This window comes from Procambarus clarkii, chromosome 19, assembly GCF_040958095.1.
Source record: "Procambarus clarkii isolate CNS0578487 chromosome 19, FALCON_Pclarkii_2.0, whole genome shotgun sequence".
NCBI classification, from domain to species: domain Eukaryota; kingdom Metazoa; phylum Arthropoda; class Malacostraca; order Decapoda; family Cambaridae; genus Procambarus; species Procambarus clarkii.
This window is the reverse complement of record NC_091168.1, coordinates 49,741,595-49,760,518: the sequence shown is the minus strand read 5'-3', so window position 1 is coordinate 49,760,518 and position 18,924 is coordinate 49,741,595.

The window sequence follows — 18,924 nt, the reverse complement described above, 5'->3', positions numbered from 1 at the left end:
TTCGATACAGAGGCAGCTACAGGAGGGGACCACATAAATTAGTGCCCTGTAGTTACGTAACCGTTCCGACAGGCTCGATCGCAATCTATCCAGATGAGAACACGTTCTCATCCGACTAGACCTCGCTGGAGTAGCTGTTTGTCTCAAATTTGGACCCTTTATTTATAGTTAGTATTTTTGGTGTATTAATTGATGTGTATTAATTTGTTAATGACTTAGGTAGAGTGAATTGGGGGGAGAGAGGGAGGGGGGGGTTGGCGTGTGTAGTGTATTATACGAGATCGTGCTTGGGTTAGTATTCACCTTATTGTGCTTGCGAGGGTTGAGCTTTGCTCTTTCGGCCCAGCTCTCAACTGTCAATCAATCAATCAATCAACTATTACTAACTTGTAACTAACAAAAAATTTTCCACGCACACACACACGGGACCAAAGAGCCAGAGCTCAACCCCCCGCAAGCACAACTAGGTGAGTACACACACACACACACACACACACACACACACACACACACACACACACACACACACACACACACACACACACACAGGAAGCAGCCCATAACAGCTGTTTAAATCGCAGGTACCTATTTACTGCTAGGTAACAGGAACAACAGGGTGAAAGAAACTGCCTAGTTTAGTTTCTGCCATCACTGGAGGATCGAACACGGACGCTAGGATTACGAGTTGAGAGCGCTGTCTACTCAGCTGTCAGGCCCCGTAGTGCGTGTACTCGTCAAAAACATAATTTGGAAGAGGTTAGGGGAAAGGAATGATGCTTCCTGGGTTGGGGAGTTGGTGTGGGGTTAGTCACTTGGTGGCCTTGGACCTGTGGGGGAGGGGGGCGAGGGGGTGGCCAGTTATGAATTTAATGATTGAATTTGTTAAGATAGGGTATTTATGTAGAAGACGCTGTGAATAGATAGTAACAAAAGTGTTCCTGACTGCTGTAAGGTAGTGAGTAACTGACTTGTATGTTAGAAAAATGAATGCTTACTAGAAAATTACCTTTTTTTTGAAAATATTTTTTTGCAAAATAAGTACAAGTTATTTTGTAAACAAAATATGATTATTTTCCTTTAATAAACACACAAGAGCACAAATGGTCCTCGGGAGTCAGAGAGATTGAGAATGAACAGCAAAATAGTAACAAAAAATGAGACAATGATGGGATACTATTTAATTCAAACATAAACCTGTTAAGTATGTAAATTACATTACCACTAAACACGCGTTCACGTACATATGTCAATCAATTTACATAAATAAACATTCACTAATATGTTCCTTTAACAATGGACACATAGATAATTACCATACACGTGTCAGTCCAATTGCAGGTACACATAGACACACATAGCTGCACTTGTCTGTCGCTCCTGACAATAGTAAACATGTAACAAAAAATGTGAGAATGATGGGACACTATGTCATTCAAACGTACACACGCTAACATTATAAATTACAGTAACACTAAACACGCGTACATGTATATATGTCATTCAATTTACATAAAAAAACATTCACTAATATGTTCCTTTTACAATTAACACACAGATAATTACCGTACACATGTCAGTCCAATTGCAAGTACACATAAACACACATAGCTGCACTTGTCTGTCGCTCCTGACAATAGTATACATAGGTATACACACAAAACAGTCCTTTATCAACTAATGTGTGTGTGTGTGTGTATTTATTCCTTGTATTTATTATTTGTGTCTGCAAATTCGTGTTATTAGCTCTTGGACCCCGCCTTTCTAACAAATGTATTTTGCCTTTTTATATCAACTACATTTATTTCTCACTAACACACACACACACACAGTGGAAACAGGAGGCCAGACACAGGATACAGAATAGGAGATGAAGAACTTAATGAAACGGACTGAGAGAAAGATCTAGGAGTTGATATCACACCAAACCTGTCTCCTGAAGCCCACATAAAAAGAATAACGTCTGCGGCATATGCGAGACTGCCTAACATCAGAACAGCCTTCAGGAACCTGTGTAAGGAATCATTCAGAATCTTGTACACCACATATGTAAGACCAATCCTGGAGTATGCGGCCCCAGCATGGAGCCCGTATCTTGTCAAGCACAAGATGAAGCAGGAAAAAGTCCAAAGGTATGCCACTAGACTAGTCCCAGAACTAAGAGGCATGAGTTACGAGGAAAGGCTGCGGGAAATGCACCTTACGGCACTGGAAGACAGAAGAGTAAGGGGAGACATGATCACAACCTACACAACCCTCAGAGGAATCGATCGGGTAAACAAGGATAAACTATTCAACACTGGTGGGACGCAAACAAGGGGACACAGGTGTTAACTGAGTACCCACATGAGCCACAGAGACGTTAGAAGTAACTTTTTCAGTGTCAGAGTAGTTAACGGATGGAATGCATTAAGCAGTGATGTGGTGGAGGCTGACTCCATACACAGTTTCAAATGTAGATATGATTGAGCCCAGTAGGCTCAGGAATCTGTACACCAGTTGATTGACAGTTGAGAGGTGGGACCAAAGAACCATAGCTCAACCCCCGCATGCACAAATAGGTGAGTACACACACACACACGCGCGAACTAGTAGCCAACTGTCTAAATGGAGAGAGTTTATTGGTTGTAATTCTTATGGTCCCCGTTCGAATCCCAGTTGACGCAAGAGGAAATCGGCAGATATTCTTTAACCTGATTCACCTGTTCATCTAGCACAAATGTATCTATCAATGTAGACCTTTATTTATCTATTTATAATTGTCAATCCATCAATCTATCTTCCCATAAACCAACAATTTTTCATTATATACATCTATCTTACTATGTATCCGTCCATCTACTCGACTGTTTATCCATCCATCTACTCATCTGTCTTTTCATCCATCAACTCATCTATGGATCCGTCTATCCGTCAATGTATATATTTATCAATCAACGTATCCATCCATATATCTATCTATTACTATTTATATCTATCTCTCTATCTATTTGTATCCGTCGATCCTACTAACTCATTTTCCATTAATCTATCCATTTATCATTCTACTCATCTATCAATCTATTTATTCATCTACTTCTCTTTCCATCTATCCATCTACTCATCTATCTAACCATTAATCTATCTACATCCTCCCCACTCCGTCTCCTATCGTTTTCCCAAACTCCCTCCTCCCGTACCGGCTCCTTCTTTTTTCCACCCTCCCGTAACCCTGCTCATCCTCCCTCCTTCTGCCCTTCCCATACCCGCCCCTATTCCATCCCGCCCTTCCCATCGTCTTAACTCTCGGGGCAGTTCTTTACCTTCGTTCTCACTCCTTCCGCCGTTTCTCACTCTCGCCCTCCTTACTGTCTTCCTTCCCTCCCTCCCTCCCGCTGCTAGTCCTTCCCTTCTTACCCTTCCCATAGTCCTCCCTCCCAGCACCAGTCCTTCCCATCGTCCTCTTACCTCCCCCAGTGCCTCCTTCACTCCCTCTTCATCCCTCTTTCACCTCACCTACACCTCTTCCCCTGTTCTCCCTATTTATACCACCTCTAAATCTCCCGCCCCCCACCGGCTTTGTACCTCTTCCCTCTCACAAAAATTAGGATCAATAGGACCAAAATTAAACTACTTTATGTGTTTAATTTAAGGAAATCATTTTTTCTGATTACGAAAAAGTCTTCAACCATCTCTAGTAATAATTCACAATTAACCTTAATTGAATCAACAGGGAGAGAGGGGGGGAGGGGTGAGAATAAATAATAATTATTCCAAAATACTTAATACTTTAACTAATGTCTACACCTACCATCCTATGTCCGTTCCCTACCTCAGACCATTTCCCCTCTAATTTGGTAAAAATAAGCCTTAATAATATAATAATAAATATATTCAAAAAAATCTGTGGATAGCTACAGCCTCCAGCATATATATCTATATATATATATATATATATATATATATATATATATATATATATATATATATATATATATATATATATATATATATATATATATATATATATATATATATATATATAAGCCCATAAGCAATCCAGTTGGGATCGCCCCATTGCCGACAAAGTAGCTCCAACATTACTGAAGGCTGTGACAACACCACATGCTACTTCCCGACTTAGAGCTGTAGCAGCTCCCCATGCAGGGGACTTGCTATTAGCAACCCCCAATATCAGCTACTAGCACTCGTCTCACCACCGGCCCTCTGAATGGCTGTGGCTCTCCGCCTCACTGCCCGAATCCACACCGAATACAGGGGTTTTGTTGGCGAGGCAGTGGCCGACAGGTATGGACGACATGGCCTTCTCTGCCAAAGGACAGGAGGATGGCATGCAAGACACAGCGATGTTAACGACGTTATAAAGAGAAGCCTTATCACGGAAGGTTGTCCAGCAGAGAGAGAGTCCCGTTCCCTATTGCCCCGCAACTCTGATGAGCCTGTTGGTCGCCCAGATGGGATCACGGTGAACCCCTGGAAGAATAGTAGACAGTTGGTGTGGGACTACACTTGCGTTTCAACTTTAGGCAACACCTATGTTAACTTCAGTGCTGCTCAGGCAGGAGGTGCTGCCAATCACTGGGAAGCAGCCAAGTCACATAAAAACGGAGACCTTGATCACTACTACAATTTTGTCCCCATTGGCTCAGAGACACTTGGTGCCTGGGGTAAAAGTGCTGCAAGTTTTTTGAAGGAGCTGGGGTCCAAGCTAATTGAAACAACTAGAGACCCTACAGCCGTTAGTTTTCTCTTTCAGCGCCTTAGTGTGGAGATCCAGAGTGGAATTGCTCACAGCATCTATGCTTCCTGCCCGCAATCCGAGGAGCTGGATGAGCTGGGGAGTTGTAATATAAATATTATGATTAAATTGTATTTATTTTTTCGTTTCGTTGCCATATTTATCATTAATTTTTAAATTTTCGGTATAAAAATTTATTTTTGTGTCTATGGATGTCTGTCTGTGTGTTTGTTTGAGTGTCCCTGTGAGTGTTTGGGGGAGTGTTTGTCCGGTTATACCTGTGGGTCCACGAGGCCATCTGTGTCCCCTCAGATGGTCTCCCTTATCACAGTTTTTGTCTATAGATGTGTGTCTGTGTGAGTGTTCGGGTGAGTGTGTGTCCGGTTATACCCGTGAGTCCACGAGGCCATCTGTGTCCCCTCAGATGGTCTCCCTTATCACAGTTTTTGTCTATAGATGTGTGTCTGTGTGAGTGTTCGGGTGAGTGTGTGTCCGGTTATACCTATGAGTCCACGAGGCCATCTGTGTCCCCTCAGATGGTCTTCTTTATCACAGTTTGTGTCTATGGATGCAGGCGATGAGTCACAATAACGCGGCTAAAGTATGTTGACCAGACCACACACTAGAAGTTGAAGGAACGACGACGTTTCGGTAAGTCCTTGACCATTCTCAAGTCGACTGAGAATGTGTCTATGGATGTGTGTCTGGGTGAGTGTCCCTGTGAGTGTCCGGGTGAGTGTGTGTGTTCGGTTATACCTGTGGGTCCACGAGGCAATCTGTGTTCCCTCAGATGGTCTTCCTTATCACAGTTTGTGTCTATGGATGTGTGTCTGAGTGAGTGTCCCTGTGAGTGTCCTGGTGAGTGTGTGTGTGTGTGTGTGTGTGTGTGTGTGAGTGTCCGGGTTTATGTGTAGTTTGGTTTCTGGAACCATTTGTGTCCCTCCCTTCAACTCTTTTCCCTTATTCCCACCGTGGGTTCGAATCCCAGGTGATTAGACCTGCCCTAGGTCAATGGATCCAAGGTATCCATCCGTGGGCCTAACGGATTTCACCTCTTCCCCACTTTACTAGGAGTCAGGCTAATTCCAGCAACCCAGAGAACCTTTCGATACAGAGGCAGCTACAGGAGGGGACCACATAAATTAGTGCCCTGTAGTTACGTAACCGTTCCGACAGACTCGATCGCAATCTATCCAGATGAGAACACGTTCTCATCCGACTAGACCTCGTTGGAGTAGCTGTTTGTCTCAAATTTGGACCCTTTATTTATAGTTAGTATTTTTGGTGTATTAATTGATGTGTATTAATTTGTTAATGACTTAGGTAGAGTGATTTGGGGGGAGAGAGGGAGGGGGGGTTGGCGTGTGTAGTGTATTATACGAGATCGTGCTTGGGTTAGTATTCACCTTGTTGTGCTTGCGAGGGTTGAGCTTTGCTCTTTCGGCCCAGCTCTCAACTGTCAATCAATCAATCAATCAACTATTACTAACTTGTAACTAACAAAAAATTTTCCACGCACACACACACGGGACCAAAGAGCCAGAGCTCCACCCCCGCAAGCACAACTAGGTGAGTACACACACACACACACACACACACACACACACACACACACACACACACACACACACACACACACACACACACACACACACACACACAGGAAGCAGCCCATAACAGCTGTTTAAATCCCAGGTACCTATTTACTGCTAGGTAACAGGAACAACAGGGTGAAAGAAACTGCCTAGTTTAGTTTCTGCCATCACTGGAGGATCGAACACGGACGCTAGGATTACGAGTTGAGAGCGCTGTCTACTCAGCTGTCAGGCCCCGTAGTGCGTGTACTCGTCAAAAACATAATTTGGGAGAGGTTAGGGGAAAGGAATGATGCTTCCTGGGTTGGGGAGTTGGTGTGGGGTTAGTCACTTGGTGGCCTTGGACCTGTGGGGGAGGGGGGCGAGGGGGTGGCCAGTTATGAATTTAATGATTGAATTTGTTAAGATAGGGTATTTATGTAAAAGACGCTGTGAATAGATAGTAACAAAAGTGTTCCTGACTGCTGTAAGGTAGTGAGTAACTGACTTGTATGTTAGAAAAATGAATGCTTACTAGAAAATTACCTTTTTTTTGAAAATATTTTTGCAAAATAAGTACAAGTTATTTTGTAAACAAAATATGATTATTTTCCTTTAATAAACACACAAGAGCACAAATGGTCCTCGGGAGTCAGAGAGATTGAGAATGAACAGCAAAATAGTAACAAAAAATGAGACAATGATGGGATACTATTTAATTCAAACATAAACCTGTTAAGTATGTAAATTACATTACCACTAAACACGCGTTCACGTACATATGTCAATCAATTTACATAAATAAACATTCACTAATATGTTCCTTTAACAATGGACACATAGATAATTACCATACACGTGTCAGTCCAATTGCAGGTACACATAGACACACATAGCTGCACTTGTCTGTCGCTCCTGACAATAGTAAACATGTAACAAAAAATGTGAGAATGATGGGACACTATGTCATTCAAACGTACACACGCTAACATTATAAATTACAGTAACACTAAACACGCGTACATGTATATATGTCATTCAATTTACATAAAAAAACATTCACTAATATGTTCCTTTTACAATTAACACACAGATAATTACCGTACACATGTCAGTCCAATTGCAAGTACACATAAACACACATAGCTGCACTTGTCTGTCGCTCCTGACAATAGTATACATAGGTATACACACAAAACAGTCCTTTATCAACTAATGTGTGTGTGTGTGTGTGTATTTATTCCTTGTATTTATTATTTGTGTCTGCAAATTCGTGTTATTAGCTCTTGGACCCCGCCTTTCTAACAAATGTATTTTGCCTTTTTTATATCAACTACATTTATTTCTCACTAACACACACACACACACACACACACAGTGGAAACAGGAGGCCAGACACAGGATACAGAATAGGAGATGAAGAACTTAATGAAACGGACTGAGAGAAAGATCTAGGAGTTGATATCACACCAAACCTGTCTCCTGAAGCCCACATAAAAAGAATAACGTCTGCGGCATATGCGAGACTGCCTAACATCAGAACAGCCATCAGGAACCTGTGTAAGGAATCATTCAGAATCTTGTACACCACATATGTAAGACCAATCCTGGAGTATGCGGCCCCAGCACGGAGCCTGTATCTTGTCAAGCACAAGATGAAGCAGGAAAAAGTCCAAAGGTATGCCACTAGACTAGTCCCAGAACTAAGAGGCATGAGTTACGAGGAAAGGCTGCGGGAAATGCACCTTACGGCACTGGAAGACAGAAGAGTAAGGGGAGACATGATCACAACCTACACAACCCTCAGAGGAATCGACCGGGTAAACAAGGATAAACTATTCAACACTGGTGGGACGCAAACAAGGGGACACAGGTGTTAACTGAGTACCCACATGAGCCACAGAGACGTTAGAAGTAACTTTTTCAGTGTCAGAGTAGTTAACGGATGGAATGCATTAAGCAGTGATGTGGTGGAGGCTGACTCCATACACAGTTTCAAATGTAGATATGATTGAGCCCAGTAGGCTCAGGAATCTGTACACCAGTTGATTGACAGTTGAGAGGTGGGACCAAAGAACCATAGCTCAATCCCCGCATGCACAAATAGGTGAGTACACACACACACACGCGCGAACTAGTAGCCAACTGTCTAAATGGAGAGAGTTTATTGGTTGTTATTCTTATGGTCCCCGTTCGAATCCCGGTTGACGCAAGAGGAAATCGCCAGATATTCTTTAACCTAATTCACCTGTTCACCTAGCACAAATGTATCTATCAATGTAGACCTTTATTTATCTATTTATAATTGTCAATCCATCAATCTATCTTCCCATAAACCAACAATTTTTCATTATATACATCTATCTTACTATGTATCCGTCCATCTACTCGACTGTTTATCCATCCATCTACTCATCTGTCTTTTCATCCATCAACTCATCTATGGATCCGTCTATCCGTCAATGTATATATTTATCAATCAACGTATCCATCCATATATCTATCTATTACTATTTATATCTATCTCTCTATCTATTTGTATCCGTTGATCCTACTAACTCATTTTCCATTAATCTATCCATTTATCATTCTACTCATCTATCAATCTATTTATTCATCTACTTCTCTTTCCATCTATCCATCTACTCATCTATCTAACCATTAATCTATCTACATCCTCCCCACTCCGTCTCCTATCGTTTTCCCAAACTCCCTCCTCCCGTACCGGCTCCTTTTTTCCACCCTCCCGTAACCCTGCTCATCCTCCCTCCTTCTGCCCTTCCCATACCCGCCCCTATTCCATCCCGCCCTTCCCATCGTCTTAACTCTCGGGGCAGTTCTTTACCTTCGTTCTCACTCCTTCCACCGTTTCTCACTCTCGCCCTCCTTACTGTCTTCCTTCCCTCCCTCCCTCCCGCTGCTAGTCCTTCCCTTCTTACCCTTCCCATAGTCCTCCCTCCCAGCACCAGTCCTTCCCATCGTCCTCTTACCTCCCCCAGTACCTCCTTCACTCCCTCTTCATCCCTCTTTCACCTCACCTACACCTCTTCCCCTGTTCTCCCTCTTTATACCACCTCTAAATCTCCCGCCCCCCCACCGGCTTTGTACCTCTTCCCTCTCACAAAAATTAGGATCTATAGGACCAAAATTAAACTACTTTATGTGTTTAATTTAAGGAAATCATTTTTTCTGATTACGAAAAAGTCTTCAACCATCTCCAGTAATAATTCACAATTAACCTTAATTGAATCAACAGGGAGAGAGGGGGGGAGGGGTGAGAATAAATAATAATTATTCCAAAATACTTAATACTTTAACTAATGTCTACACCTACCATCCTATGTCCGTTCCCTACCTCAGACCATTTCCCCTCTAATTTGGTAAAAATAAGCCTTAATAATATAATAATAAATATATTCAAAAAAATCTGTGGATAGCTACAGCCTCCAGCATATATATATATATATATATATATATATATATATATATATATATATATATATATATATATATATATATATATATATATAACTGAAAACTCACACCCCAGAAGTGACTCGAACCTATACTCCCAGAAGCAACGCAACTGGTATGTACAAGACGCCTTAATCCACTTGACCATCACGACCGGACATAATGAGGTGATAGCCGAGGCTATTTGAACCACCCCACCGCCGGCACTCGGATAGTAATCTTGGGCATAGCATTTTACCAAATCACCTCATTCTTTGGGGCACACGTGAGGAACACAAATGCGAACAAGCCTGAATGGTCCCCAGGACAATATGCAACTGAAAACTCACACCCCAGAAGTGACTCGAACCCATACTCCCAGAAGCAACGCAACTGGTATGTACAAGACGCCTTAATCCACTTGACCATCACGACCGGACATAATGAGGTGATAGCCGAGGCTATTTGAACCACCCCACCGCCGGCACTCGGATAGTAATCTTGGGCATAGCATTTTACCAAATCACCTCATTCTTTGGGGCACACGTGAGGAACACAAATGCGAACAAGCCTGAATGGTCCCCAGGACAATATGCAACTGAAAACTCACACCCCAGAAGTGACTCGAACCCATACTCCCAGAAGCAACGCAACTGGTATGTACAAGACGCCTTAATCCACTTGACCATCACGACCGGACATAATGAGGTGATAGCCGAGGCTATTTGAACCACCCCACCGCCGGCACTCGGATAGTAATCTTGGGCATAGCATTTTACCAAATCACCTCATGTGTGTTCCTCACGTGTGCCCCAAAGAATGAGGTGATTTGGTAAAATGCTATGCCCAAGATTACTATCCGAGTGCCGGCGGTGGGGTGGTTCAAATAGCCTCGGCTATCACCTCATTATGTCCGGTCGTGATGGTCAAGTTGATTAAGGCGTCTTGTACATACCAGTTGCGTTGCTTCTGGGAGTATGGGTTCGAGTCACTTCTGGGGTGTGAGTTTTCAGTTGCATATTGTCCTGGGGACCATTCAGGCTTGTTCGCATTTGTGTTCCTCACGTGTGCCCCAAAGAATGAGGTGATTTGGTAAAATGCTATGCCCAAGATTACTATCCGAGTGCCGGCGGTGGGGTGGTTCAAATAGCCTCGGCTATCACCTCATTATGTCCGGTCGTGATGGTCAAGTGGATTAAGGCGTCTTGTACATACCAGTTGCGTTGCTTCTGGGAGTATGGGTTCGAGTCACTTCTGGGGTGTGAGTTTTCAGTTGCATATTGTCCTGGGGACCATTCAGGCTTGTTCGCATTTGTGTTCCTCACGTGTGCCCCAAAGAATGAGGTGATTTGGTAAAATGCTATGCCCAAGATTACTATCCGAGTGCCGGCGGTGGGGTGGTTCAAATAGCCTCGGCTATCACCTCATTATGTCCGGTCGTGATGGTCAAGTGGATTAAGGCGTCTTGTACATACCAGTTGCGTTGCTTCTGGGAGTATGGGTTCGAGTCACTTCTGGGGTGTGAGTTTTCAGTTGCATATTGTCCTGGGGACCATTCAGGCTTGTTCGCATTTGTGTTCCTCACGTGTGCCCCAAAGAATGAGGTGATTTGGTAAAATGCTATGCCCAAGATTACTATCCGAGTGCCGGCGGTGGGGTGGTTCAAATAGCCTCGGCTATCACCTCATTATGTCCGGTCGTGATGGTCAAGTGGATTAAGGCGTCTTGTACATACCAGTTGCGTTGCTTCTGGGAGTATGGGTTCGAGTCACTTCTGGGGTGTGAGTTTTCAGTTGCATATTGTCCTGGGGACCATTCAGGCTTGTTCGCATTTGTGTTCCTCACGTGTGCCCCAAAGAATGAGGTGATTTGGTAAAATGCTATGCCCAAGATTACTATCCGAGTGCCGGCGGTGGGGTGGTTCAAATAGCCTCGGCTATCACCTCATTATGTCCGGTCGTGATGGTCAAGTGGATTAAGGCGTCTTGTACATACCAGTTGCGTTGCTTCTGGGAGTATGGGTTCGAGTCACTTCTGGGGTGTGAGTTTTCAGTTGCATATTGTCCTGGGGACCATTCAGGCTTGTTCGCATATATATATATATATATATATATATATATATATATACATATATATATATATATATATATATATATATATATATATATATATATATATATATATATATATATATATATATATATATATATATATAAGCCCATAAGCAATCCAGTTGGGATCGCCCCATTGCCGACAAAGTAGCTCCAACATTACTGTAGGCTGTGACAACACCACATGCTACTTCCCGACTTAGAGCTGTAGCAGCTCCCCATGCAGGGGACTTGCTATTAGCAACCCCCAATATCAGCTACTAGCACTCGTCTCACCACAGGCCCTCTGAATGGCTGTGGCTCTCCGCCTCACTGCCCGAATCCACACCGAATACAGGGGTTTTGGTGGCGAGGCAGTGGCCGACAGGTACGGACGACATGGCCTTCTCTGCCAAAGGACAGGAGGATGGCATGCAAGACACAGCGATGTTAACGACATTATAAAGAGAAGCCTTATCACGGAAGGTTGTCCAGCAGAGAGAGAGTCCCGTTCCCTATTGCCCCGCAACTCTGATGAGCCTGTTGGTCGCCCAGATGGGATCACGGTGAACCCCTGGAAGAATAGTAGACAGTTGGTGTGGGACTACACTTGCGTTTCAACTTTAGGCAACACCTATGTTAACTTCAGTGCTGCTCAGGCAGGAGGTGCTGCCAATCACTGGGAAGCAGCCAAGTCACATAAAAACGGAGACCTTGATCACTACTACAATTTTGTCCCCATTGGCTCAGAGACACTTGGTGCCTGGGGTAAAAGTGCTGCAAGTTTTTTGAAGGAGCTGGGGTCCAAGCTAATTTAAACAACTAGAGACCCTACAGCCGTTAGTTTTCTCTTTCAGCGCCTTAGTGTGGAGATCCAGAGTGGAATTGCTCACAGCATCTATGCTTCCTGCCCGCAATCCGAGGAGCTGGATGAGCTGGGGAGTTGTAATATAAATATTATGATTAAATTGTATTTATTTTTTCGTTTCGTTGCCATATTTATCATTAATTTTTAAATTTTCGGTATAAAAATTTATTTTTGTGTCTATGGATGTCTGTCTGTGTGTTTGTTTGAGTGTCCCTGTGAGTGTTTGGGGGAGTGTTTGTCCGGTTATACCTGTGGGTCCACGAGGCCATCTGTGTCCCCTCAGATGGTCTCCCTTATCACAGTTTTTGTCTATAGATGTGTGTCTGTGTGAGTGTTCGGGTGAGTGTGTGTCCGGTTATACCCGTGAGTCCACGAGGCCATCTGTGTCCCCTCAGATGGTCTCCCTTATCACAGTTTTTGTCTATAGATGTGTGTCTGTGTGAGTGTTCGGGTGAGTGTGTGTCCGGTTATACCTATGAGTCCACGAGGCCATCTGTGTCCCCTCAGATGGTCTTCTTTATCACAGTTTGTGTCTATGGATGCAGGCGATGAGTCACAATAACGCGGCTAAAGTATGTTGACCAGACCACACACTAGAAGTTGAAGGAACGACGACGTTTCGGTAAGTCCTTGACCATTCTCAAGTCGACTGAGAATGTGTCTATGGATGTGTGTCTGGGTGAGTGTCCCTGTGAGTGTCCGGGTGAGTGTGTGTGTTCGGTTATACCTGTGGGTCCACGAGGCAATCTGTGTTCCCTCAGATGGCCTTCCTTATCACAGTTTGTGTCTATGGATGTGTGTCTGAGTGAGTGTCCCTGTGAGTGTCCTGGTGAGTGTGTGTGTGTGTGTGTGTGAGTGTCCGGGTTTATGTGTAGTTTGGTTTCTGGAACCATTTGTGTCCCTCCCTTCAACTCTTTTCCCTTATTCCCACCTTGGGTTCGAATCCCAGGTGATTAGACCTGCCCTAGGTCAATGGATCCAAGGTATCCATCCGTGGGCCTAACGGATTTCACCTCTTCCCCACTTTACTAGGAGTCAGGCTAATTCCAGCAACCCAGAGAACCTTTCGATACAGAGGCAGCTACAGGAGGGGACCACATAAATTAGTGCCCTGTAGAGTCGTAACCGTTCCGACAGGCTCGATCGCAATCTATCCAGATGAGAACACGTTCTCATCCGACTAGACCTCGCTGGAGTCGCTGTTTGTCTCAAATTTGGACCCTTTATTTATAGTTAGTATTTTTGGTGTACTAATTGATGTGTATTAATTTGTTAATGACTTAGGTAGAGTGATTTGGGGGGAGAGAGGGAGGGGGGGGTTGGCGTGTGTAGTGTATTATACGAGATCGTGCTTGGGTTAGTATTCACCTTGTTGTGCTTGCGAGGGTTGAGCTTTGCTCTTTCGGCCCAGCTCTCAACTGTCAATCAATCAATCAATCAACTATTACTAACTTGTAACTAACAAAAAATTTTCCACGCACACACACACGGGACCAAAGAGCCAGAGCTCAACCCCCGCAAGCACAACTAGGTGAGTACACACACACACACACACACACACACACACACACACACACACACACACACACACACACACACACACACACACACACACACACACACACAGGAAGCAGCCCATAACAGCTGTTTAAATCCCAGGTACCTATTTACTGCTAGGTAACAGGAACAACAGGGTGAAAGAAACTGCCTAGTTTAGTTTCTGCCATCACTGGAGGATCGAACACGGACGCTAGGATTACGAGTTGAGAGCGCTGTCTACTCAGCTGTCAGGCCCCGTAGTGCGTGTACTCGTCAAAAACATAATTTGGGAGAGGTTAGGGGAAAGGAATGATGCTTCCTGGGTTGGGGAGTTGGTGTGGGGTTAGTCACTTGGTGGCCTTGGACCTGTGGGGGAGGGGGGCGAGGGGGTTGCCAGTTATGAATTTAATGATTGAATTTGTTAAGATAGGGTATTTATGTAAAAGACGCTGTGAATAGATAGTAACAAAAGTGTTCCTGACTGCTGTAAGGTAGTGAGTAACTGACTTGTATGTTAGAAAAATGAATGCTTACTAGAAAATTACCTTTTTTTTGAAAATATTTTTTTGCAAAATAAGTACAAGTTATTTTGTAAACAAAATATGATTATTTTCCTTTAATAAACACACAAGAGCACAAATGGTCCTCGGGAGTCAGAGAGATTGAGAATGAACAGCAAAATAGTAACAAAAAATGAGACAATGATGGGATACTATTTAATTCAAACATAAACCTGTTAAGTATGTAAATTACATTACCACTAAACACGCGTTCACGTACATATGTCAATCAATTTACATAAATAAACATTCACTAATATGTTCCTTTAACAATGGACACATAGATAATTACCATACACGTGTCAGTCCAATTGCAGGTACACATAGACACACATAGCTGCACTTGTCTGTCGCTCCTGACAATAGTAAACATGTAACAAAAAATGTGAGAATGATGGGACACTATGTCATTCAAACGTACACACGCTAACATTATAAATTACAGTAACACTAAACACGCGTACATGTATATATGTCATTCAATTTACATAAAAAAACATTCACTAATATGTTCCTTTTACAATTAACACACAGATAATTACCGTACACATGTCAGTCCAATTGCAAGTACACATAAACACACATAGCTGCACTTGTCTGTCGCTCCTGACAATAGTATACATAGGTATACACACAAAACAGTCCTTTATCAACTAATGTGTGTGTGTGTGTGTATTTATTCCTTGTATTTATTATTTGTGTCTGCAAATTCGTGTTATTAGCTCTTGGACCCCGCCTTTCTAACAAATGTATTTTGCCTCTTTTATATCAACTACATTTATTTCTCACTAACACACACACACACACACACACAGTGGAAACAGGAGGCCAGACACAGGATACAGAATAGGAGATGAAGAACTTAATGAAACGGACTGAGAGAAAGATCTAGGAGTTGATATCACACCAAACCTGTCTCCTGAAGCCCACATAAAAAGAATAACGTCTGCGGCATATGCGAGACTGCCTAACATCAGAACAGCCATCAGGAACCTGTGTAAGGAATCATTCAGAATCTTGTACACCACATATGTAAGACCAATCCTGGAGTATGCGGCCCCAGCATGGAGCCTGTATCTTGTCAAGCACAAGATGAAGCAGGAAAAAGTCCAAAGGTATGCCACTAGACTAGTCCCAGAACTAAGAGGCATGAGTTACGAGGAAAGGCTGCGGGAAATGCACCTTACGGCACTGGAAGACAGAAGAGTAAGGGAAGACATGATCACAACCTACACAACCCTCAGAGGAATCGACCGGGTAAACAAGGATAAACTATTCAACACTGGTGGGACGCAAACAAGGGGACACAGGTGTTAACTGAGTACCCACATGAGCCACAGAGACGTTAGAAGTAACTTTTTCAGTGTCAGAGTAGTTAACGGATGGAATGCATTAAGCAGTGATGTGGTGGAGGCTGACTCCATACACAGTTTCAAATGTAGATATGATTGAGCCCAGTAGGCTCAGGAATCTGTACACCAGTTGATTGACAGTTGAGAGGTGGGACCAAAGAACCATAGCTCAACCCCCGCATGCACAAATAGGTGAGTACACACACACACGCGCGAACTAGTAGCCAACTGTCTAAATGGAGAGAGTTTATTGGTTGTAATTCTTATGGTCCCCGTTCGAATCCCGGTTGACGCAAGAGGAAATCGCCAGATATTCTTTAACCTAATTCACCTGTTCACCTAGCACAAATGTATCTATCAATGTAGACCTTTATTTATCTATTTATAATTGTCAATCCATCAATCTATCTTCCCATAAACCAACAATTTTTCATTATATACATCTATCTTACTATGTATCCGTCCATCTACTCGACTGTTTATCCATCCATCTACTCATCTGTCTTTTCATCCATCAACTCATCTATGGATCCGTCTATCCGTCAATGTATATATTTATCAATCAACGTATCCATCCATATATCTATCTATTACTATTTATATCTATCTCTCTATCTATTTGTATCCGTTGATCCTACTAACTCATTTTCCATTAATCTATCCATTTATCATTCTACTCACCTATCAATCTATTTATTCATCTACTTCTCTTTCCATCTATCCATCTACTCATCTATCTAACCATTAATCTATCTACATCCTCCCCACTCCGTCTCCTATCGTTTTCCCAAACTCCCTCCTCCCGTACCGGCTCCTTTTTTCCACCCTCCCGTAACCCTGCTCATCCTCCCTCCTTCTGCCCTTCCCATACCCGCCCCTATTCCATCCCGCCCTTCCCATCGTCTTAACTCTCGGGGCAGTTCTTTACCTTCGTTCTCACTCCTTCCACCGTTTCTCACTCTCGCCCTCCTTACTGTCTTCCTTCCCTCCCTCCCTCCCGCTGCTAGTCCTTCCCTTCTTACCCTTCCCATAGTCCTCCCTCCCAGCACCAGTCCTTCCCATCGTCCTCTTACCTCCCCCAGTACCTCCTTCACTCCCTCTTCATCCCTCTTTCACCTCACCTACACCTCTTCCCCTGTTCTCCCTCTTTATACCACCTCTAAATCTCCCGCCCCCCCACCGGCTTTGTACCTCTTCCCTCTCACAAAAATTAGGATCAATAGGACCAAAATTAAACTACTTTATGTGTTTAATTTAAGGAAATCATTTTTTCTGATTACGAAAAAGTCTTCAACCATCTCCAGTAATAATTCACAATTAACCTTAATTGAATCAACAGGGAGAGAGGGGGGGAGGGGTGAGAATAAATAATAATTATTCCAAAATACTTAATACTTTAACTAATGTCTACACCTACCATCCTATGTCCGTTCCCTACCTCAGACCATTTCCCCTCTAATTTGGTAAAAATAAGCCTTAATAATATAATAATAAATATATTCAAAAAAATCTGTGGATAGCTACAGCCTCCAGCATATATATATATATATATATATATATATATATATATATATATATATATATATATATATATATATATATATATATATATATATATATATATATATATATATATATATATATTTATATATATATATATATATATATATATATATATATATATATAAGCCCATAAGCAATCCAGTTGGGATCGCCCCATTGCCGACAAAGTAGCTCCAACATTACTGAAGGCTGTGACAACACCACATGCTACTTCCCGACTTAGAGCTGTAGCAGCTCCCCATGCAGGGGACTTGCTATTAGCAACCCCCAATATCAGCTACTAGCACTCGTCTCACCACAGGCCCTCTGAATGGCTGTGGCTCTCCGCCTCACTGCCCGAATCCACACCGAATACAGGGGTTTTGGTGGCGAGGCAGTGGCCGACAGGTACGGACGACATGGCCTTCTCTGCCAAAGGACAGGAGGATGGCATGCAAGACACAGCGATGTTAACGACATTATAAAGAGAAGCCTTATCACGGAAGGTTGTCCAGCAGAGAGAGAGTCCCGTTCCCTATTGCCCCGCAACTCTGATGAGCCTGTTGGTCGCCCAGATGGGATCACGGTGAACCCCTGGAAGAATAGTAGACAGTTGGTGTGGGACTACACTTGCGTTTCAACTTTAGGCAACACCTATGTTAACTTCAGTGCTGTTCAGGCAGGAGGTGCTGCCAATCACTGGGAAGCAGCCAAGTCACATAAAAACGGAGACCTTGATCACTACTACAATTTTGTCCCCATTGGCTCAGAGACACTGGTGCCTGGGGTAAAAGTGCTGCAAGTTTTTTGAAGGAGCTGGGGTCCAAGCTAATTGAAACAACTAGAGACCCTACAGCCGTTAGTTTTCTCTTTCAGCGCCTTAGTGTGGAGATCCAGAGTGGAATTGCTCACAGCATCTATGCTTCCTGCCCGCAATCCGAGGAGCTGGATGAGCTGGGGAGTTGTAATATAAATATTATGATTAAATTGTATTTATTTTTCGTTTCGTTGCCATATTATCATTAATTTTTAAATTTTCGGTATAAAAATTTATTTTTGTGTCTATGGATGTCTGGCTGTGTGTTTGTTTGAGTGTCCCTGTGAGTGTTTGGGGGAGTGTTTGTCCGGTTATACCTGTGGGTCCACGAGGCCATCTGTGTCCCCTCAGATGGTCTCCCTTATCACAGTTTTTGTCTATAGATGTGTGTCTG